This window comes from Bos indicus x Bos taurus, chromosome 15 (assembly GCF_003369695.1).
Source record: "Bos indicus x Bos taurus breed Angus x Brahman F1 hybrid chromosome 15, Bos_hybrid_MaternalHap_v2.0, whole genome shotgun sequence".
NCBI classification, from domain to species: domain Eukaryota; kingdom Metazoa; phylum Chordata; class Mammalia; order Artiodactyla; family Bovidae; genus Bos; species Bos indicus x Bos taurus.
The window spans coordinates 51,318,166-51,341,251 of NC_040090.1; the positions used below are offsets into that span (position 1 = coordinate 51,318,166).

At 45.1% G+C, this 23,086-nt stretch overlaps 1 long non-coding RNA gene across 2 annotated transcripts in view; it reads left to right on the forward strand.

Moving 5' to 3' along the window:
* Nucleotides 1-23,086, forward strand: part of LOC113905737 — a 298,651-nt gene that overhangs the window by 74,128 nt on the left and 201,437 nt on the right. The window contains exon 2 of one of the 2 annotated variants that reach the window (XR_003514719.1): nt 7,002-7,118. This is a non-coding gene — a long non-coding RNA (uncharacterized LOC113905737). The remainder of the gene's footprint in view (nt 1-7,001; nt 7,119-23,086) is intronic. The other variant, XR_003514721.1, reaches the window with a different exon arrangement.

The following is a 23,086-nucleotide window of genomic DNA, read 5'->3' on the forward strand; positions in this document are numbered from 1 at the left end:
AAAGACATGGTTCCCACCCCTGATACACTCATTGTCTTAGGTAAGGCTATGAACTCGCAAATAACAATAGAAGGTGGTATTGGCAGCATGCCGTGGTGGCAGAAGGAAGGCATTGCTACTTCTTAGAGCCTGCAAATGCTTACTGAAGGGACGATATCCGATCTGGATCTTTTCTTTTTAAATATTTTTATTTATCTGGCTGTTCTGGGCCCTAGTTGTGGCATGCAGAGCCTTAGCTGCGGCCTGTGGGATATAGTTCCCCGACCAGGGATTGAACCAGGGCCTCCTGCATTGGGAGCTCAGTCTTAGCCATTAGACCACCAGGGACGAACTCCAATCTGGATCTCGACTGAAGTAATATTTGTTTAGCACCCGGTAAAATTCCATACTCTTGCTTGTTCTGGGGATCAAAGAAGGATAGGATGGTGTCTATCTTTGAGGAGTTCATGGTCTGTATTAGTAGATGAACAAGTTATGAACCACCACTCACCCCAACACATGGAATAGAGTAGGGTGTAAGTATAAAACAGGTGTAAACAGTTACTAAGAGGACCAGAGGAGGTACTTATATCCTTTCAGAGAGAGTCCAAAAAGGTGGCCTTGCTGAGCTGTTACTCAATGGATGAACGCTGTGGATAGACTGAGATGGGATACAGAGAAGGGAAGAACTAATTCTGCCTGGAAGAGGGTGAAAATTGGTCATGACTTTGTGGAAGAGATGGCATAGGTCTGAACATTGAAAGTCACGTGGGATTTTCCCAGGCAAGGATAGTGAGGTGAGAGCAGAAGAGAATCCCTAGAAAATGAGGCGGCATGAATTGAGACCTGGGGTGTGAAAGGGCATGGTAAGTCTCGAGGAACAAGGTCGAGTTTGTTTTGGTTGGAACACATGGGGCACGGAAGGAGTGGGGGAATCCCTGTCAGGAAAGCAGCCTGGAACCAGAACGTGAAAGCCAGGCTAAAGACTCTCTTGTTTGTTTGCTTGTTTCTGAAAGGCAGTGCAGAGCCATGATAATTGGAGGTTTTGAAAAATAATTTGGGCAGGAGAGAGGGCTTCCCTTGTGGCTCAGCTGGTAAAGAATCTGTCTGCAATGCAGGAGACCTGGGTTCGATCCCTGGGTTGGGAAGATCTCCTGGTGAAGGGAAAGGTTACCCACTCCAGTATTCTGGCCTGGAGAATTCCATGGACTGTATAGGGGAGTAGAGGGGGAAGGGATTGGAGGAGAAAGGTTAAAACAGTGATTCTCATCACTGATGAGCAATGTATCAGAATAACCTGGAAACTTTTGCAGGAGACTCAAGCCTAGCTTTTCCCTTAGTCTTCTGTCTTTTCCCTCAACTAAAATTTCAGATACTGTATGGGCTGATGGAAACGTTAATAGGGGTATTTTGAAAAGCTTTCTGGGTGATGTTGATACATTCTTCCCTCCACTATTGCATAATCTAGTCAAGAGAGGCTCCAGGAAGGCTGAGACACTGGAGATGAGAAAGGATGTTGTGAGATGCATGAGAGTTGGAATTAATGCGATGGATAGGAGGAGGCTGTGATGGAGACGAAACATGACAAATACTTAGGTATAAGCAACCGAGAAACTATGAACTGAAATGAGCCCATGAAGAGAAGCAAGGTCTTTGAAAAGATTATGGATTCTACTTGAAACATGTAGAGTTTGAAGTCACTGGAGGCAGTTGGTAACGTAGGCTGGAGTTTGTGTGCTTAGTTGCTCTGTCATGTCTGACTCTGTTCAACCCCTTGGACTGCAGCCTGCCAGGCTCCTCTGTCCATGGGGATTCTCTAGGCAAGAATACTGGAGTGGGTTGCCATGCCCTCCTGCAAGGATTTTCCCAACTCAGGGATTGAACCCAGGTCTCCTACATTGCAAGTGGATTCTTTACCATCTGAGCCACCACGGAAGCCCAAGCTAGAGTTTAGGAGAATTTAGACTACAGACACCCAAGTCAATCATATGGCAACAGAAAACACCACATTGGTGTTTTTCAAAAGGCAACAGAAAACCAGAAACAAGGGAGATTTGTGTTGGCTGGAGCAGGCAGATACATCTCTGTGAAAAAAATGGACTTTCAGTTGCATCTCAAAGCATTAATAGAAAATTCAATTTCGAGCGATGAGGAGATTAAAAATGGAGGTTACTTGCAAAAAGAGTATGGGGTAAGAAAGAAAAATGCTGTTTCGAGAGGGCAGGACAGTAATATAAATGACTTAATAATAAAACGTAATATACTCTCATTTATTTTTCACTCCTAGAAGGAGCCATTATTATTCACAGTTTACAGATGAAGGAATAGGTTCAGAGAGGTTAAACAAATGACCCACAGGAGGACAAGTGAAACAGTGGCTCCTTTAAATCTAGACTCTTGTTTTGATCCATGAGATCGTACGTCCAGTTATCATTCTTATATGTTGTTAAATACCTCCCGGCTAATGTGTAGCCTGAAAAGACAGTAGGCTCACAAAAAACATGTATTGAATTGTTGAAATGTGTCCGTTCTTTTGTATATCAGTTTAGTTATTTGCTATCTACTCTTAAGGCTAAATGGCTTCCCAGGTGGCACACTGGTAAAGAATCCACATGCCAATGCAGGAGACGCAAGAGATGTGGATTTATCTCTGTGGTGGGAAGATCCCCTGGAGGAGGAAATGGCAACCCACTGCAGTGTTCTTGCCTGGGAAATCCATGGACAGAGGAGCCTGGCTGGCTACAGTCTATGGTGTTGAAAAGAGTCCAGCACTACTGGGCAAACACACACACAAAGACTACACATGATATATAACTTTATAGGACTGGAAAGTATCTTAATAATTTTCCAGTCTAACCAGCTCACTTTATAGAGGAGGAAATTCAGTCTCAAGAAAGGAAGTGTCATACCTAAAATCTCACATCCAGTTATTAGCAGAGCTGGGCCAGTAACCTTGACCAAATCTTCCACCAAAGCTTTTCTCTCATAACATTCAATCCAAGGGAACCATGACAGTCATCCCTCTTCTGAGCTCTCCAATACTTGATGAAAATGAAAAATGTGGCTAGGACATGAGGTGATTTGATAGCTAAGAACTTTGTCTTTTTAATCATCCAGTGAAATCATTGGATTTAGTGGCATGGGTCAGAGGAGCCTGACAGGGAACTCAAGACACAGGAGGTAGTGAATATTTCATCTGAAAAAAAGAATAAATGTAACAGCAACAAATCAAGAGGCTCAGGGAGGTAGTGAGTTTTTTCACGTGTCTTCATGAAAAGCTATGGAGCCACCTGTGTTTTGCTGTCTTTTAAATGGAAAACCTGGTCTCACTTACCTGGGACAGATGAGAAGAAATGCCATCCCAGGCTAGAGGACTGATGAGGGAGTCATGTAGTGGTGATGGGAAAGGGTCCAGGGCCCCCGGGGATGCTCACCAGCTGTGTGATCTTGGGGAACTCCTGTTGCTTTGCTCTGTCAGGTTTCTTATCTGTGTATTGGAGTTAGATCAGATCTGTCTAGCTTTTGTCCATCACTGGCCCTTTCAGCTAAACCTCTGCCCACAGTCAATGAGTCTCCTTACCAGCGAGTGGGGTAGGGCAGTGACCTGGGGTGGCTCTGCATTGCCATGGATGTGGGCTCCTAAGGGTGAGCAGAGCCCCTGGGGCTGCAGGACCATTGAGTGGCAGCCTCTGTGCTCAGTCAGTACCTTATGGGTCCAGTTGGCTCCTCTGCTCCCTTCTGCTTGAGTTGGTGCTGTTCAGCGGAAACCCCACCTCAACCTATCAGCAGTGGGAACCTGATCCCTAGCAGCCTGTCCTCGGGGATCAACTCTGCTCTGGCCCTCCGCACTTTACCTACATTCTAGATAAGGACCTAGACATTACTAGATCTCACTCTTTAAAAAAGATTTTTTTTTTTTTTTTGGCCACATGGTGTGGCACACAGGATCTTGGCTCCCCTACCAGGGATAAAACCTGCACCCCCTGCAGTGGAAGCTTGGAGTCTTAACCACTGGTCCTCCAGAGAGGTCCCTAGATTTCACTCTTTATCTATGCATCTCATCCTGCCCCTTGAGTTCTACCCCTTTGGTTTTCTTTTATGGCTCAGTTTTTTTCTTAGAAAATTTTTATTTTTTAATTAACCTACAGTGAAACTGACTTGCTTGTACAGTTTAATGCATTTTAACACATGTATACATTCATGTAATCATCACCAAAAGCAGGACAGAGTAGTTATATCAACTGCAGAAAATTGTTTTGTGCTGTTTCCTTTGTAGTCATCCCCTCCCCTCCCCCCAGCCCCTGGCAGTGCTGAGATGTTGAACATGTCTTACAAATGGAATCATGCTAATGGAACTTTTTCTTGAGAATGGTTTCTTTCACTCCATGTGATACCTTTTAGGTTCATCCATATTGTTGTAGGGCTTCCCAGGTGGCACTTGTGGTAAAGAACCTGCTTGCCAATGCAGGAGACATAAATGTGGTTTGAACCTTGGGTTGGGAAGATCCCCTGGAGAAGGGAATGGCAACCCACTCCAGTATTCTTGCCTGGAGAATCCCATGGACAGAGGAACCTGGTGGGCTACAGTCCACGGGGCTGCAAAGAGTCGGACACGACTGAAAGCGACTTAGCATGCATAGCACACATGTTGTATATATCAATAACTTGTCCTTTTAAAATGCTGAGTGGTTTTGCACTGTATGGATATACCACATTTGGTTTATCCATTCACTGGGAGAAGGACATTCGGATGGCTCCCAGTTTGGGGTGGCTGTAAATAGAGCTTCTATAAATTTCCACGTACAGGTGTTTATGAAAACGTAGGTTTTCTCTTCTCTAGGGAAAATGCTGAGAAGTTTGCAGTGCTGGGTTGACCCCCTTCATTTTGATCATTTCCCACTTTTGAACTACGTTTACCCCTCCCCTTGGATTTCTGATACTGGACTCTCTCTGAAGCCTTTCCTCTTCCTCAGATGAACAGGTCCATCAACTAATACATTTCTGGCTCCATCTCTTCCCTCCCCGGCTCTCCTCTTTCTGGCTAGGATCTCCCAGCACACCATAAAGCTGGAGCCCATTTTGATTAGTCTAACATCTTTTTCGGCTCTGAATTTGCGGAGATTTGGATTATTGCACCAGTTTTGAGGTGCCCTCTGCTGGCTGATTTACAAAGCTGGCTTTATGCCTGAGCCAGGGGAGAAATCGTAGGTGCAATGGGAGAAAGAAAAATTATCAGGAAGGGATGTTGTTGTGGCGAACTAACATTGTCGTGACAGCCTGATGGGGACTCTTCCTGTATTTGATGCTACACATATAAAGAAACGCTGCAATATTTTTGTGGTACCCTACAATATTGTGCTTGTCTTCTCAATTGTGGGCAAAGATGGGCTGTCTGGAAAGCTGGACTCAGCCTGGAGCCTGTTACCCAGATTGCTGTTTTGTGAAGACATCCGCATACAAATGACTCAGATCCAAACATTCAGAAATGCTCTTGGAGGGCCATCTGGTTCTTGCTGGTTCTAAAAGCCTCATTCAGCCTGGTAGATGGATCCAGTACAAAAGATAGTGAGGGCTCTTCACTGAGGTTTAAATAGGTTCCACTGACCAAGAAGAGAAGCTGCCTTTTAAAAACAGCTGATACTGATGCTCTGAGAGCCAGTGGATGATGCCTCTCATAGGTCAGAGCCTCTCGTAGGTCAGCGGGAGTTTGATAAATATTTAATTGACAATCGTGCGCTTGCACAGAGGCTTTGAAACGCACACTCACACACAGAAACGCAATTTTGTATCACCACGGAACATGTGTTAATTTGTTTGGGTGTCTGAAACAGGCTGGGAAGGCGGCTGACCCAGCCTGTCAGGCAGTGAGGTCTGTCTGAGCCTCGGAATCATCATTGTGATGTGTCATATTTAATTCGTGAAGACAGCGCTGTCTGAATGGTGGTGCTGATGGGTGTGCCATTTACACTCGCTGGCTGCTGGCCTTTCCAATCAAAGGTATGGCTGCGCATTCTGTGGCCAAAGGGACAGGGAGTGTCTCCTTCCTGGGAGGCTGACTGGCTGGGGAAGGGAGGGAATCCTGTGCTGTCAGCCTCAGCTCTGGGCTCTGACCAAGTCCAAACAGAGAGTGGGCATCTAGGGAGAAGGACGCTTGGTACTAGGGAACAAGAATCTGAGACAGCCACCTCAGCAATCAAAATGCAGGACGTGGTGCTCGTTTCTCGAGTAACCTTTTGTTTCTCTGAGGTTTATCTTTCTCATCTGACAGTGGGACGAGGAGAGGTGCTCATCCTTCCTTTAGTTTATGCAGACAAAAACCCACTATATCCTGGGTTGTGTGTGTGTGTGCTCAGTCGTGTCTGACTCTTTGTGACCCCATGAACTGTAGCCTGCCAGGCTCCTCTGTCCATGGGATGTCCCAGGCAAGAATGCTGGAATGGGTTGCTGTTTCCTCCTCCAGGGGATCTTCCTGACCCAGAGATGGAACCTACATCTCCTGCATCTCCTACATTGACAGGCAGATTCTTTACCACTGAGCCATCTGGAAAGGTGTATCCTGGATGGTAACAGTGCAATTCATACTTAATGCATTCTCACTCATGAGGACTCCCCTGGTGGCTCAGACAGTAAAGAATCTGCCTGCAATGTGGAAGACCTGGGTTCAATCCCTGTTCAATACACTCGTGTTTCTTGCTTGGAGAATCACATGGACAGAGGAGCCTGGCAGGCTACAGTCCATGGGGTTGCAAAGAGTCGGGCACGACTGAGCGACTTTCACTTTTCACTCATGAGGATATCAAGTTGTTGGAGGCGGGGGTCACATCTTATTTCTCTATGTCCCCATCTCAGCACAGCAGTCAGCCCAAACAAGAGATGAAAGGGAGCTTAGTAACCACTGTGGATAGAGGTGTGGCTTTTCTAGGGCACCTGTGAAGTTGCATGAAGTTTATAAATGTTGACTCTTCAGGGAAGCCATTTCAGCTTTGCCTCGGGTAATTTGTCTTTCTTTTTTTCCCTCTCAGTAGAGATGCTGGTGTCCCACATCCTGTTGGTCTCGTCTCTCCGGGACTGTGGCCCTCCAGGAGAAATTCCCTTCTGAAGGAGAAGCAACAGCCTAGAGGACCTCTTAGAAAGGACCGGTAAGTCCTTACCAGCAAGCTTCTAAAATAAAAGAACTAGAGATCTCCTCAGGACCTGTTGTCCCCATCTGAGGACACAAAAACCTCTTAACACTCAAAAGCAAAAGTTAATGATTTGGAACTTTTTAGTTTGTCTTACTATGTCTCTTCTGTAGTGATGACACTTGAAATGATTTCTGACTGTTAATGGAAAAATTTCACATGGTTGGTTTTATAAACCTCTGATGAGGCTTACTGTCTGCAAGGAAGACTTGGCAGGACTCTGCAGCAGACCATGGACTCCCCTCCTCTCTCAGTGTTCAGCACTTTCAGAGAGTCTTAACCTTCTTTTTCTTAAATTAATTTTTATTAGGGTAGAGTTGCTTTACAATGTTGTGTTAGTTTCTATGTTCAACGGAATGAGTCAGCCATACATTTACATATATCCCCTCCTGTTTGCAGTTCCTTTCCATTTAGGTCACCACAGTGCATTAAGTAGAGTTCCCTGTGCCATGCAGTATCTCCTTATTAGTTATCTGTTTTATACATAATATCAATCATGTATTTGTGTCAATCCTAATCTCCCAATTCCTCCCACTACCCCCTTCTCTTTTCTGCTTGGTATCAATATATTTGTTCTCTACACCTGTCTCTCTCTTTCTGCTTTGCAAATAAGATTGTTTATACCATTTTTCTAGATTTCATATATATGTGTTAAGTATATGTGTGTGTGTGTGTGTGTGTGTGTGTGTGTGTGTTTTCTCTTTCTGACTTCATTTTGTATGACACTCTCCAGGTCCATCCATGTCTCTACAAGTGACCCAATTTCATTCCTTTTTATGGCTGAGAAATATTCCTTTGTATGTATGTACCACATCTTCTTTATCCAGTCCTATGTTGATGGACACTTAGATTGCTTCCATGTCCTGGCTATGGTAGATATCCAGTTCTACTGTGAGTATTGGGGTGCATGTATCTTTTCAATTATGGCTTTCCCAGGGCATATGTCCCGGTGTGGGATTGCTGGGTTATATGGTAGGTCTATTTTTAATTTTTAAAGAAATCTCCATACTGTTTCCATAGCGGTTGGAGTCTTAACATTCTTTTGAGTGGTTTCTATTGGGCCCTCTCCTAGCCTGACCTCTTGCAGTGTGGCTGGGGCACCAGAGGCTTAAATTGCCTCCTGGTGAGTTTGCTCTTGATAGTGATTGCAGTGCTTGTATTTTTTTTTTTTAATTTTGGTAAGATACATATAGTATAAAAATCATCATCATAACCATTTTTGTGTTCGGCTCATTGGCATCAAGTACAGTCACATTGCCTTGTTATCATCAGCTCAGTCCATCCACAGAACTCTTTTCATCTCACTGAAATGAAACTCTGCTCCTATGGATCAAGTACCACCCCTCCCTCCCTCTCCTGCCCTTGGAACCACCATTCTGCTTTCTGTCTCTAAATGACAGGTACTCCAAGTGCTTCATAGAACTGGAATCAGACAGTGTTTGTTTTTTTTTTGGAGGCTGGCTTCTGTCCCTTAGCACGCCGTCCTCAAAAGTTCATCCACACTGCAGCGTGTATCAGAACTTCCTTCTCTCTGGAGGTTGAGTAGTACTGCATTGTATGTATATATCACATTTTATTCATCTGTTCATCTGCAGATGGACACTTGGTTCACCTTCACCTTTTGGCTGTCTTGAAACACTCTACTATAAGCGTGGATGTACAAGCATCTCTTCAGGACCCTGCTTTCAGCTCTCCTGGGCATGTACCCAGAGTGAGACTGTGAAATCAAACGGCAATCCTATTTTTAAGTGTTGGTGAAGGCGCCCCCACACGTCTCCCACACTGGCTTGGGTCTGCATTCCACCAACGGTGTGCAAGAGTTCTGCTTTCTCCACATCTTTTTTAACACTTAAGCTTTCCGATGTTTTGATAGTAGCCACTCTGAAGGGTGTGAGCTAGTAGTTCCCTGTGGTTTTGATTTGCATTTCCCTGACAGTTAGTGATGTTGAGCATCTTTTCCTGTGCTTATCGGCCATTTGTGGGCCATTTTTGGAGAAATGCCTATTCAAGCCCATTGCCCTTTTCTGAATCGAGTTCTTTGTTTTGTGATTGAGCTGTTGAAGGTCTCGATATCTTCTGGATTCCTTATCAGATACGTGATTTGTAAATATTTTCCTCCGTTCAGTGGGTTGCCTCTTCAGTCTGTTTATCATGTCATTTAATGCATAGAAGTATTACATTTTGATGGCGTCCGATTAATTTGTTTTCTTTTTCTGTTTGGCTTTTTGTATTATATCCAAGAAGTAATTGCCAAATCCTGTATTGAAACCTTCCTCCTATATTTTCTTCTAAGAGTTTGATAGTTTTCGGTCTTATATTTAGGTCTTTGATATACTTTCTGTAGTGCTCGTTTTCACCCCTTCCTGTACAGTGAATTTCTTAAGCACAGAGACTGTGGTTGTTCATTTTTATATTCTTAGTGCTTAGGGTATACTTGACACATGATAGGTGCTCAGTAAATTATAGCTGAATGAAGCAACTTTATCAGATATGATGAGACTAAATTAAGGCCTATGTTTATAGTGATTTGCCATTTTCATAATAATAACAATTATAACAGACTGTCTTGGAGACCCATAAAGAAATCTCTGAAATAAAAATGTTAAACCGGTTTCGAGGGCTTTTTGGTATTGTATTTATTTAGTTTTCCTTGAGGATGTCGAATAGTATGCTTGAATATTTGTCACACTAATTGTGTTCTCATCACACTTGACCTCTAGTTCCTTTCTCATGAGCTCTGTACATGGTGAGCTCCATCACGATGAAACAATTAGACAAGCTGTTCTACCATCCTTGGTGCAGTGGTAAAGAACCTGCCTGCCAATGCAGGAGCCACAGGAGACGTGAGTTCAATCCTTGGGTCAGGAAGATCTCCTGGAAGAGGAAACGACAACCTCTTCTAGTATTCTCACCTGGAGAATCCCATGTTTAGAGGAGCCTGGCTGGCTACAGTCCATAGGGTCAAAAAGAGTCAGACATGACTGAGTGACTGAGCACACATGTTCTGCCATCCTCGTGGGTCCCTAAAACCCTGCGTCAGTCAGTGAAGGAGGTGGGCACTGGGGTGCTAACTGGCCTCCGGAAACTTATTCCCACACCCCTGTTTCTCCCTTAGTTTTCTCATTTATAAAATGAGAGCTTGTGTAAGATTCCTCCTGGTTTTATTTATTTGTTTGGCTCTTGAGTCTTGGTGATAGCATGTGAAATCTTCTCTGCATCATGCGGGGTCTTTCATTGCGGCCTACAGGCTCTCTAGTTGTGGCAGGGACTCCAGTTGTGGCAGGGACTCTCTAGCTGTGGCAAGGGCTCTCTAGCTGTGGCGTGTGGGCTCAGTAGTTGTGGTGCGAGGGCTTAGTTGACCTGTGACCTGTGGATCCCTGGTTGGGGTTGGAATGTGGGAGTGAACCCACATCCCCTGCATTGCAAGGAGTATTCTTAACCACCACTCCTTCTAGTCCTAACATGATGATGAAAGTTTAGGTATTGGCAGTGTGTGATGCGTGCTGAGTTGCTTCAGTCGTGTCCAACTCTTTGTGACCCTATGGGCTGTAACCTGCCAGGCTTCCCTCTCCGTGGGATTCTCCAGGTGAGAATACTGAAATGGATTGCCGTGCCCTCCTCCAGGGGATCTTCCTGACACACGGATCAAACCCACATCTCCTACCTTGGCAGGTGAGTTCTTTACCACTAGTGCCACCTGGGAAGCCCAGGTACTGGCGGCAGAACATTTCAAAAAAGAGTCGAAATTCAGCCACTTCTGGGAAGAAATAAAGACAAGATTCACCACCATCCAGCCTCTTCCTGAGCACCTTCCTGCCCAGGAAATGACCTGAGGGTCAGGTAGAGAGAGCCACTGTGCCACCTTTGCAGTTAGGTTCCTGCTTGTGCCACATATGTAGGCAACAGGGGCAGAGGATGAGTTGAAAACAAAATTCCTACTATAGTTGTGTGGTCTGAATCAAGGACATCATCTCTGCAACTCAGTATTCCAGAGCCAGTTGTCTCATGTTTATATCTGTGTGTGACACAGCCAGCTTAAAAGATATGAGAGCTCCTATTTATACCATTGGCTAAAACTATGAATGCCATGCTACGTCCAAAATGCCATACATCCTACATGTTTCCTGGCCCAGTTTCCACCGAGTGAGGGGCAGTTACAACTACAGCCTCCTTGGTGAATATCCTGCAGGAGGTGGGCTGTGTCGCACTAAAATCTGACTCCGAGGCTGCCTCTGCCAAGGCCATCATTGGACCTGTCTGAATCTGGATATTGGGTCATCTTCATGGTGCCAATCAAACAGCAAGGCCTAGCGAGGGCATTGGGGAGATCGGGTTCTTGCCTCCACTATTTCCATCTGAACACTTTGAAAAAGTGACTTACCCTCACTAGGAATGGGTTTCCACAAGTGTGAAAAAGTAGAGAAATATTCTCTGCTGTTTTATATAGAGAATTGGGTTGTTGAAAAAAGGATGAAACGGGCTTTTACTGAGCACATTCTAGGTGCTGGGTCCTGTGCTGTGTGTTTATACAAATGATTCTGTTTACTGCTCAAATGGCTCCAGGAAGGAGCCGCTGTTAGACTCCTCTTGCTGCTGCTAAGCTGCTAAGTCGCTTTAGTTGTGTCCGACTCTGTGCGACCCCAGAGACGCAGCCCACCAGGCTCTCCCGTCCCTGGGATTCTCCAGGCAAGAACACTGGAGTGGGTTGCCATTCCTTCTCCAATGCATGAAAGTGAAAAGTCAAAGTGGAGTCACTCAGTCGTGTCTGACTCCTAGTGACCCCATGGACCGCAGCCTACCAGGCTTCTCCATCCATGGGATTTTCCAGGCAAGAGTACTGGAATGGGGCGCCATCGCCTTCTCTGAGACTCCTCGTAGGATGGCGAAATTGATGTGAGAGATGAAGTGCTTAGTTCAGAGCCATACAGCTTATGCACAGCAGAATCAGGACTGCAGTGCACGTCTGCTAGGTCTGAAGCCAGTGCCTTCCCCACATCATTAAACCTGGATATAGAGTAAAGTGGGTGCATTTTTCACTGATGGGGGGCCCCCTCGCTCCCTCCTTCCTCTGCTCACAGTGCTGATTAGCTTTCCTTAGGGCTCCTGAGAAGGGGAGCTCTCAACCTTTGAGTCTTATGGCTTTTACTTTTGCTGAAGAGCAGAGTACAGCTATTTTCCCCAGAAACCATATTTTCAAGAGAAAGAAGTAACTTTTGGTTACATTTGGGGAGGTAGGTGGGACGAAGTGTTAGTTGCTCCGTTGCATCCGACTCTTTATGACCCCATGGGCTGTAGCCTGTCAGAATCCTCTGTCCGTGGCATTCTCCAGACAAGAATACTGGAGTGGGTAGCCATTCCCTTCTCCAGGGGATCTTCCTGACCTAGAGCTTGAAACCCAGTCTCCTGCATTGCAGGCAGAAATTCTTTACTGTCTGAGCCACCCGGGGTGGGACAAAAAACAATCGCGGTGCAAAGATCCAAGCACAAGTGAGGTTCATCTACCCGTGCTCTGGCCTTGCAGTCCTTTCTTTCCTCTCTCTTCATTTTTCTAAACATACTCTTCAAAACTTTGTCCTCCTTGAGGCCCCTGGTGGGTGTGATGGTGTCCAGATTTCCGCGCCGGGGCCTGGGTTCACAAAAGGCCAAGTTGACGTCCATTCTGCATCTGGCTTTTTTTGATGCCAGAGGAGCGCTGGGGTCTCCTGAGGAGCCAGGAGAGATTTGCCTCCTGCAGAGGTTTGGATAAGCCCCAGCTAATCTCCATGGCTTCTTAAGGGCACACCTGCTTGTCTGCCAGCCAGCAGCCTCCTGGCTCATTTCCCGTGGGACGGCTGGGGTCAGAGGGCCTCCAGAAAGCCTTTCATCCCCCACTGCCCCGCCAGGCCCCCCTCAGCAGCACCTGGGTTCCACACAGAAGACTTCCTTTGAGGGGAGATCGAGACGTCCCTCCCCAAATGGGGTCCGGTGCCCTTTCCCTTCCTTCTGAGGCGGCTTGCCTGTCCCTTCTTCCTGAGAAAACGTTTAATTCAAGCTTTATCATGCATGGCTCCAAGTTTATCCCACTGGGGCTAAGCTGCTCTGAATTAGTTTCTGGGCTGCTGAGCTATGAACACATAGTAGGTGCTCAGTAAATAAAGATGATGTCTGATTACTATCCTCTTGGGCATCCAGGAAAGCCCTGTCAGCTTTCCCTGTGGTTTGCACAGAACGTAAATAATAACACTGATAATATTAAAATGGCAGAGAATTTGAAAGTCATTTCTGTTTAGCTGTGGAAGTTAAGAGATTGGAGGCTCTCTCCTCCCTCTTTTCCCAAATCACATTTCCTTCTTAAATATCTTTAGGAGTAGTTAGTAGTGAAACTAATTCTTCTTCTGCGAGCACTGTGCTTAGGATGTGTGGTGAGAGGTTGCTCTTTGACTTGCGAAGCTCCCAGGGGTTGGCTGTCTTCCTCCTCTCCTTCCGTCCCTCCTTCCTTCTCTCTCTCCAGCCTTTATTCCTTCCTTCTTTCTTTCTCCTTTTCTTTTCCCCTCCCCTCTCTCCCTCTCTTTCCTGTACCTAAAATGAAGACAGAGCTCATTTTGGAAGAGGGTACTATATTATTAATGGTACCCTTTGAGGTTATGGCTGAAAAATCTAATTTGAAAAGCTGGGATCCTCTCTTCCTTTGAACTCACCAATTGTTCTGTAGGCTTATCATTCCATTTGTCCCTAATTCCACTGATATTTGTTGAGCCCTTATTCTGAGACCCTGGATGGAATAACATGGGATGGCTCCAGCCCCATGGAGACCAGTTTAACTGGAAAGATAAGCCATTGGAATTACATGATCAAATTATATGTGAATTGATCGCCAATTGGAGTTTTAAGGAAGGGAGGGGGGATAAGCAAAGATTTATTACTCTGATGCCAAGCATGATCTCCCGAGCTCATATATATTTCAGTTATCTTCCCCAAACCATGCAAGATAAGCAGTGTTACTCCCACGTTATAGTTGAGGAAGTGGAAGCCCAAAGACATTGACTAGTTTGGTAGACTGTTTGCAGAATTAAGACTATAATTCAGGGGATACAACTTTGCCTAGAAATCAAGCTGTAATTCGAACCCGGCACTGGATCTGAACAACCGTCGCATTCTCTCCTATTCGTCTACCCAGAAAAGCAGCTGTGAGAGAGGCAGAGACTTCTGTGTAGGCAGCCGCTTTAGAAAGTGAATACTCCAAAGTGATTTTTTTAAAGGGGAATGCATGTAAAGATAATTTACCAGCTAATTGCTAATGTTCCCTTTCAGTCTGGATTGTGTACACAACAGGGTACGTGGTGACTTTAAACCATAGGTTTTAATTATTTTAGCTGGAGTGCTGCACCTCTGCCTCTGCTGGTGGCGTTCCCATCAAGATGCTCCCCGCTCCCTGAAATGCTTTGGCATTGTCTCTCTTCTGATAATGTGTACACAAAAGGATGCTCCCCACCTCCCTTTTCCCCAGCGGAGTACACAAACAGCAAGCAGACAGACACTGTCTAAGCAACTGCAACGCAGGGCCCATAATATTGTGGCAGAAAGTGGAAAATTAAACAGCCAGTGCTGGGTGCAAGATAATAGCATAATAGGGTAAGTGTGAGAGAATTAGGAGGCAGTAAATGGCCTTGGAGATGTCGAGATTCTGGCAAAGTAGGGCAGGATAAAAGCAGAGACACCATCTGTGGGAGCCAGGCAGTTGTGAGAGACTCTGAATGACACGGTGTGCGGATCTGTTACACAACACAACAAATAATAGTAAAGTAATTATGGGCCTTACAATTGACAGATAGATACTCTTTGCTTGAAATGCCAACCCTCCTGGCCATGAACACCAGTGTAGCCATGGTTATAAATGGCAAGGTTATAAACTACCTCTTTCTCCAGCCAGTAAAAATTGCAGAAAATGAGAATCAAAACAATGGATGCTTCCTTTCCTGCCTAGATAGACTCTCCCCTGGCCCAGCAGTAGGCACCTTGCATGCCCTCACCCCATCTTTAAAAAAATTTTTTTCAGTTATGCCATGTGGCATGTGGGATCTTAGTTCCCCAACCAGTGACTGAACCTGTGCCCCCTGCAGAGGCAGCACAGAGTCTTAACCACTGGACCACCAGGGAGGTTCCCCTTAACCCAGCGTATTCAATCATAATAAGCAACGATGTCAATAAGCAGCCATATCAGAAGGAATTGAGGGACAAAAGAAGGGATTGAGAAGGAAACTGAGCTTTTCATTTCTAAAAGTTTGTCAGGATGTTTAGTTTCTAGTTGGAGTGGGTACGTCTGCTGCCAGCCCTTCTGCACAGATCATCTCAGTTGGTTCTTACAATACCACTTTGAGCTTGATGGCATCATTCTGATTTTAAAGATGAAAACTGAAGTGCAGAGAAGGGAAGAGGCTTGCTCAGCTTCCCCTGGGGGTGAAGCCATGGTTCTCACTCAGGTGTGCATGACCCCCAGGTTCCTGCACTTCCATTTCACCCCGTGTTCCCCGTGGGTGGGACAGCTGTGAAAGCATTACATCTGCTCATCTGAGATCCTTTCCCAAATAGCCATTATCCACGAAAGATCCTTCAGACTTGAAAAACTTCTCGTTAAGTCTCTGGAAATCTGGAATCAACTCACCCAATGCCTCAAGTAATTGGAATGATTCTTATATATTTCAATATGAGATGAAAGAGACAAAGGAGTTAAGCCACAGAGTTTAGGAGTTTAGCAAAGCATTTGCTTCTTGGATGTATATTTATTTCAGTAAATTTTTTTTTCAGCTTAATAATACATATTTCTACTCTGTTGAACTATGACTTCCAGAGTTTAGAATGATGACCCAGAAGTGTGGCAGGGACATAAATCATTAAAGAGAACCAAGGAAGAGCATAGAGGAAAGAGTACTGATTTTGAAAGTCTTAAGAATTTTGGCTGGAACCCCCAGTGCAACCCACAGGTCCTGCCTCTAGGCATATACCATCTCTGTAACCTTCAGTTCCATCAGCTGCTAGATAGGCGGGTCGTGCCTCAAAAGGTCATTGTGAAACGTCAGTGAGATAGCATGTGCATCCTTTACCTGGCGCAGGGGATGTGCGCTGTGCTTGCTCAGTCAATCCTAGTTTTCTTTACAAATCGGAAAGTTAATCTTTGCTGCTGCTAAGTCACTTCAGTCATGTCCGACTCTGTGCAACCCCATAGATGGCAGCCCACCAGGCTCCGCCATCCCTGGGATTCTCCAGGCAAGAACGCTGGAGTGGATTGCCATTTCCTTCTCCAATGCATGAAAAGGAAAAGTGAAAGTGAAGTCACTCAGTCGTGTCCAACTCTTTGCAACCCCATGGACTGCAGCCCACCAAGCTCCTCTGTCCATGGGATTTTCCAGGCAAGAGTACTGGAGTGGGTGGCCATTAACACAAGTAAAATAAAATGGATATTAGTCATTTACAATTTTTCCATCTTTTGTTATTTGTGTAGCATCTGTGAAATGGGTCGAGAGGGTTGAGGAGATTCAGATCATTTACCTTGGCACAAGGGTCCTGAGAATGTGCTCCCAATATGGAATATTTTTATGTCCAGACAATCAACTCTCTGCCTCCTACATAATTCCTGCTCCTGTCAGTGTCTCACAGTGATAGGCCACATATTGAACAACAACAACAACGATGTTGAGGTTTGAGCGACCCACAGTAGGATTTACCAGCTTATTGCTTTAATGCAACAATCCAGTTTTCTCTAAGCAGACTCAGTCAAGGGGAGCAAATGGTAGAGTACTAGCTGAAATCTCCTTGCTTTCTACGTTTCTTCATAACCCATTAGTTTATGCCTCGACTCTCTGCCGAAATAACTCAGTCGCCTTCAGAAGTATTTGTTCTTGTTCCTGTGAATCCAGACAGGTCAAGAGCTTGCCAGTAACCCAGACATGATGAAGATCATGAAGAAGAGAATGGCTTTGAAACACGTTGTATTTGCAAGTGACTATTTAACATTGGAGCGAGGCAGACCTTGGTGTGAGTCCTAGATTTACTGCTGACAATCTTCAAGCTTTAGTTTCCTTATTAGCAACTGTATCTGGCTCACGCAATAAGTTCTCAATACATTTCAGTCATTAAAAGAAGTTTGCTTTCTGTTTATCCTACTGTTAGTAACCTCATCTGGCTACCTCCCAGTCTCTTCTGAGACTGAGATGTAGTTTATACCCATCATTCTAAAAATAATTCGCACTCTCAGTGTTTACGCCTTGGATTAGCCGGATGGGCACTGCAGTCTTTGGGGCGTCTCTGTTAAAGACGACACAGTGCAGTATCCACCTTGGCTCCTGCTCTTTTTTCCTTGCCTCTCTCTCATTCTCCCCTCCCAAGGAGGGAGGGGTGTCCCAGTGACAAGGTCGATGTGGCAGATGTAGGGCTTCCATCAGGAGCCCTGCACATGGAGGACGTTTTATCTAAATTTGCAATGATTTGCTTCTTACTGCAGACACTCCTCTTTAGCATTATTGATCTCCTCTGTCTGCTGAGCCACGTCAGATGTCTTTGACCCTGCTTTGCACCACAAGCAGTGGAGAAGCTGCCCGAGACTGTCTGGCATTGGACTGAATTCAGTTCCTCTTGATGTTTGCAAAGGCCTTTTTCGTTCTGCCTTCACATGGTTTGTGTCATTGCAGGTGGGGTCCAGAGCCTGCCTCCTTTGTGTCACACCTTGCAGCATAGTAACAACTTCTTTTGGGGGTGAGGCTGTCTTTCCTGCATGAATCGGGTTGTCCCAAGTTGGCAAGCGCTCTTGAAGCTTGGATTTGTTCTCTAGGAAGTTGGTCAAGATAGTTTCTGAATAAAACTCGGAGGGGAGAAAGAAAATGTTATTTATATAAAATTATTTTTTAAGGATTTTTTTGATGTAGGCCATTTTAAAAGCCTTTATTGAATCTGTTACAGTACTGCTTCTGTTTTATGTTTTGGTTTTTTGGCCATGAGGCACGTGGGATCTTAGTTCCCCGACCAGGGATCGAACCTGCACCTCCTGCATTGGAAGGCGAAGTCTTAACCACTGGACCACCCAGAAAGTTCTGAGAAGATATTATTTAATGAGTGCATATAAACTGAAATGGTAGCATAAGTGGGAAGTAAAGGAGAATAAAGACTAAAAGTAGGGGTGCTGTCTTCTTTCCTTCTTTTTTCTTAGAATTGAAGGTTTTCCTGAATTATTTCTAGGGCTTTAGTGAGAAGAGAAGCCAGGTGAAATTTTTTTCTTTATTTTATTTTACCCATCCAAAGACCAGCTCCAAATATTATACTCCCTCAATCTCCCTGGACCATCAGAATTCCCTGCTCCAGCTTACCACAACTAATGAACTCAAGCCCATTATTTTTCTCTTTTATTCTGGATCCTGTATGATAATACAAGACGCCTATTGTTTGTGCCATCTCACAGTGGCGACTTCTGGACTCTCTGAAGCCCTGAGGTCACTCAGAGAGAAAAGTAATAGTAACCCTGGGGAACTCAGAGTAGCCCTGCTCGAAATGTTTAATTTTCATAAGAGAGTGATGATAACTTAAATCAGTAGCAAATATATAGCAGAGAAATAGGCCCCTGGTCCACATAGAGAGGATCAATAAAGGTTCTGCTTGCAAGACGAAGTAAATCAGAGAGCTGGGGTAATTACTGAACAATTTTTCTCCAGAACCTCTGCTCAGGAGGGGTTTAATTTGAGTGCTTACTTTAAATTTATTGTCCCCTAAATTCATTAAGTTTATCAGATTTTACTTGTGCAGGTCCAATCTCCTCTCTCAGTTTCTCTCTCTCTCCCCACCACCTCTTTTCTCTCCTCCGATTTCCTGTGTGTGTGTATATATATGTGTATTTTTCTAGGTGGCTGGAAATTGAGTGATGATCCTGTACCAATCTCATCCTTAGTATAAATTTCATTTTCTACCAGGACTGGCAATATTATCAAAATTGTTAACAAATCAGTGTGTTGAGTTATGGTCCCTTAAAGGTGAAAGACAAATAGTTGACTATCACACATTACCCTTAGTATAGTTCTTTTGGTAGGATATAATTATTTTATGTTTTTGCTGGCATGGCTAGCACCAGGCATCCCAGTACATCACATATACTCTGTTGCTTAAACCTGTTGCCATGACAACCTCAGCATTCTCCCACAGCAACAAAATTTAAATATGTATCTATGAATTTGAAGAAACAACTATAGGATTGAATAAAACTCTACTAACATCAGTCTATTTTGTATGGAATTCTGAGATGATTTTCATAATAACAATTATTGCATATAATGACATAAGATGCAATCCATAGTTAATCTTTCCTGGTAAAGTACAGTGTAATCAGGTTCTTTCATAGGCAAATGGGTGAATGCCCTATTCACTATCTTTTGAGTGTCTTGTATCCCTCTGCATTAGACTTATGTATCAGTTAGGGTGCTCTATAATAACAAACAACTCAAAACTATGGTTTTTATAGAAGTGGAAGTACAGTTCTTTCTTTTGTATTAATCCAGTATACTGTTTCTAGTCAGTATTAGTGCAGTGGAGTGTGGCCCTGCACAGCCCTTAACACACAGCCATTGCTGTGCACCATTACCTTGCAGCCTGTTACTAGGCAACCATTACCCCAGGACCATTACTGGTGCTGCTCAGTCATTGGTTGGTGCCACAGGGGACCCCTCCCACAAGCAACCAACTGTCAGTGAGTGACTGTTAGTGGTCCTGCTCAGCCATTGGTCAGCACCACAGTGGGCCCCTTCCCCAAGTGACCAATTGTCAATGAGTGACTGCCCCTACCCTATTAGTGGTCCTGCTCAGCCATTGGTTGATGCCACAGGGGGCCCCTCCTCTAAGCGACCAATTGTCAGTGAGTGACTGTTAGTGGTGCCCAGCCATTGGTCAGTGCCATAGTGGGCCCCTACCCCCAGTGACCATTAGTGGTCCTGGTCAGTCATTGGTCAGTGCCACAGTGGGCCCCTCCCCCAAACAACCAACTATCAGTGAGTGACAATTAAAGGTCCTGCTCAGCCATTGGTACATGCCACAGTGGGCCCCTCCCCTAGGCAACCAACTGCCAATGAGTGACAGTTAGTGGTCCTGCTCAGCCATTGGTCAGCACCACAGTGGGCTCCTTCCCCAAGTGATCAACTGTCAATGAGTGACCATTAGTGGGTGATTCAGCCAGTGGTCAGCAGAGTGATGGTCATCAGGCAGAGTGAGGTAAGAGGTAGACCCTGGCCTTCTCCTGGGGCCCTCCAGCTCATCTGGCCTCAGGTCAGTGGGTGACCTGGGGGCCCAGGGAATAAACTGAGGGACGTGTCCTGCAGGAATCCAGAGCCCTCATCAAAGCTGCCCACTGGTGGGGCCCAGGCCTTGAGGTGGTGGGGACCCTGTCTGCCATTCCCATCACCTGATGGCAGCAGCAGTCCTCACAGGATGCAGTCTGCCCCCCACTGTCTGGGCACCCTGAAGAGCCTGGGGGCCAGTTGAGTCATGGGCACCTGGATCCCTCAGTGATGAGAGCTGGGCAGGTTCTGGGGACCTGACCTTGAGGGAGCTGCCAGCTGAGATCTGCCTCCTCTCAGCCAGGATTGGAACCTCAGAGGATGACAGTTGTGCCTTGAGACCTGGCCCTTTCTTGTTAGAACAGAGGATAACGTTTGTTTGGTGGAGATTTATAGGCACATCATTACCTGACCATGACCTGACTTCAAGAACATAGGATCTACGTCAAGACGTTTGCAACAACTCACCATGCCTCTCCCTCACCTTTCCTAGAAAAGGGCTTTGCTGAAGGCTTTTGGGGAATTTGGGGGTTTCAAGGTATGAGCCATCCATCTTCTTGCAGGGCCTTGCAGTAAACCTTTCTCTGTTCCAGACCAACATTTTGGTATAGTTTGGCCTCGCTGTGCATCAGGCACATGGACTTCTGTTTTTGGTGACAGTAACTTTCTTCAGGGCAGTGATCCAGAGACCCAGGTTCTTTCCATCACACAGCTCAGCCAACTCCTGAGCCCTTCTCAGCCTCGGCATGTAGCTGGCAGCAGGCGGAAGGCAGCATGGAGACGAGTTGTATTGTAAACGCCTTGAAGGGAAATACATACCTTCTCATTTTCCATTGTCTGAGATTAGGTCACGGGGCCGACGCTAGGTGTAAATGGACCTGGAAAACGTAGTCTGTGGCTTGGTAGGAGTTTCTCAGCAGTAACTCTATGAGAGCAGGAGCATCATGAATTTTCATAGGTAGCTGGCTAGCTTTGTCAACATACAGGAAGATAGCAGAGGAAGGCGTGCGTCAAACACATGAAGGTTCACAGTTTGCGGGGAGAAAGTCATGTGGTAGTAAAAGGTGAGCTGGGTGCCATGGGGAGAGCCTGCTTCCACTTGACAGGATTGGGGAGGTTGGTGGCAGTGCCATTTCCGCAGTGGTACCTTGCATTGTTAAGGAGACATGTTCATTGTTGTTTAGTCACTCAGTCCTGTCTGGCTCTTTTGCGACCCCAAGGACTGTAGCCTGCCGGGCTCCTCTGACCATGGGATTCTCCAGGCAAGAATCCTGGAGTGGGTTGCAATGTCCCTCTGTAGGGCATGTTTCCGACCCAGGGATCGAACCCACATCTCCTGCCTTGCAGACAGATTCTTTGCCACTGAGCCACCAGGGAGGCCCATAGGAGGCATAGAGTCTAGTAGTTTTAAAATAATGGACTTGCTTGAAAGCATATGTGGGACTAGAAGGCTAGAGGAGATGGGATTGAAGAGGAATAACTAGATAGCATAGTTGTCTCTGCTGATTCTCAAGTGATAAGCCTGTTTTTCTCTCTCACTGTCCATTTGCCTTATCATGAGTGGGTGACCTTGATGAGACATTTTCAACACAGTATCTTTGCTTTCCTTTAATCTCCTGTCAGTTGCTATCACTGTCAGCATGACCTAGCTCCAGTGAAACATTCAGTTTTCATTTCTGCCTTAGCAGGAATGTTAAATTATGAGGGCATGTCAGGATGGGAAGAGGTCATACACACCATGGACACATTACTTGAGGGGAGTCATTGAAGGACACTGACCTCTACTCTCAGCATTACAAGGATTAAGAAGGCATGCATTTTGACTTTCTGGATTCTTCTACAGTTTGAATTGATATAACTTGTCACTTGAGCACCGTCTCTTTTGAGCGCTGACTACTGTTGTGTTCCAGCCAGGTAAATTGGAATAGACACCTACTTGCCTGGAACGAGAATGACCAGTTATCAGTTCACCTAAAGGCTCCAAGACTCCAGACGTAACTCATTGGTGGTGAGGTGATTGATAAAGGATTTGTGGTTGTAATGTTCTTTGAAATGTGTTCAAGAAACAGACACCAAAATGCAGTGGTCACTGTAAAAATGCTTTGAGAAGTTATAAAGACTTCAATACAAGTGAAAGACAGAACAGAGTAATGATTTCAAATGGAGAATTTCTCTAGTGACATTTGTATGAGGCACTTCAAGTAATCTGTCTTACCCAAGGAAAAGCAGAAGTTGGGTTTGTGTGATTTCAAAGCATTTCAGTGATTCTTTGAGATGCTTGCCAACCATGGTAGACATGGCAAGCGATTAAGATGGATAAAAGAAAAGCATTCAAGTATTTGGAGATTGGTTTGGGAGACAACAAAAGTAATAATTGACAGAGCATGAATTTAAATGCATAAACAGGCAGGAGAAATGGAGGCAGTTGTTTAGATAATTGGATCAAAACCCCTGTCTATGAATACTGTACATTTTGATATATTTTGCCATTTAACAAACTAGTTTTCTCTCTTTGAAAGCTTTTTAAGGAAAAAAAGAGAATTTCATAGTTTAACTTGGTTTTCAGAACTTGGCCCTTAAGTTCTGGTCATGGTTTTGTTGCTCCTTCACTCTAAAATAGTATTTTAATAAAATATTAAA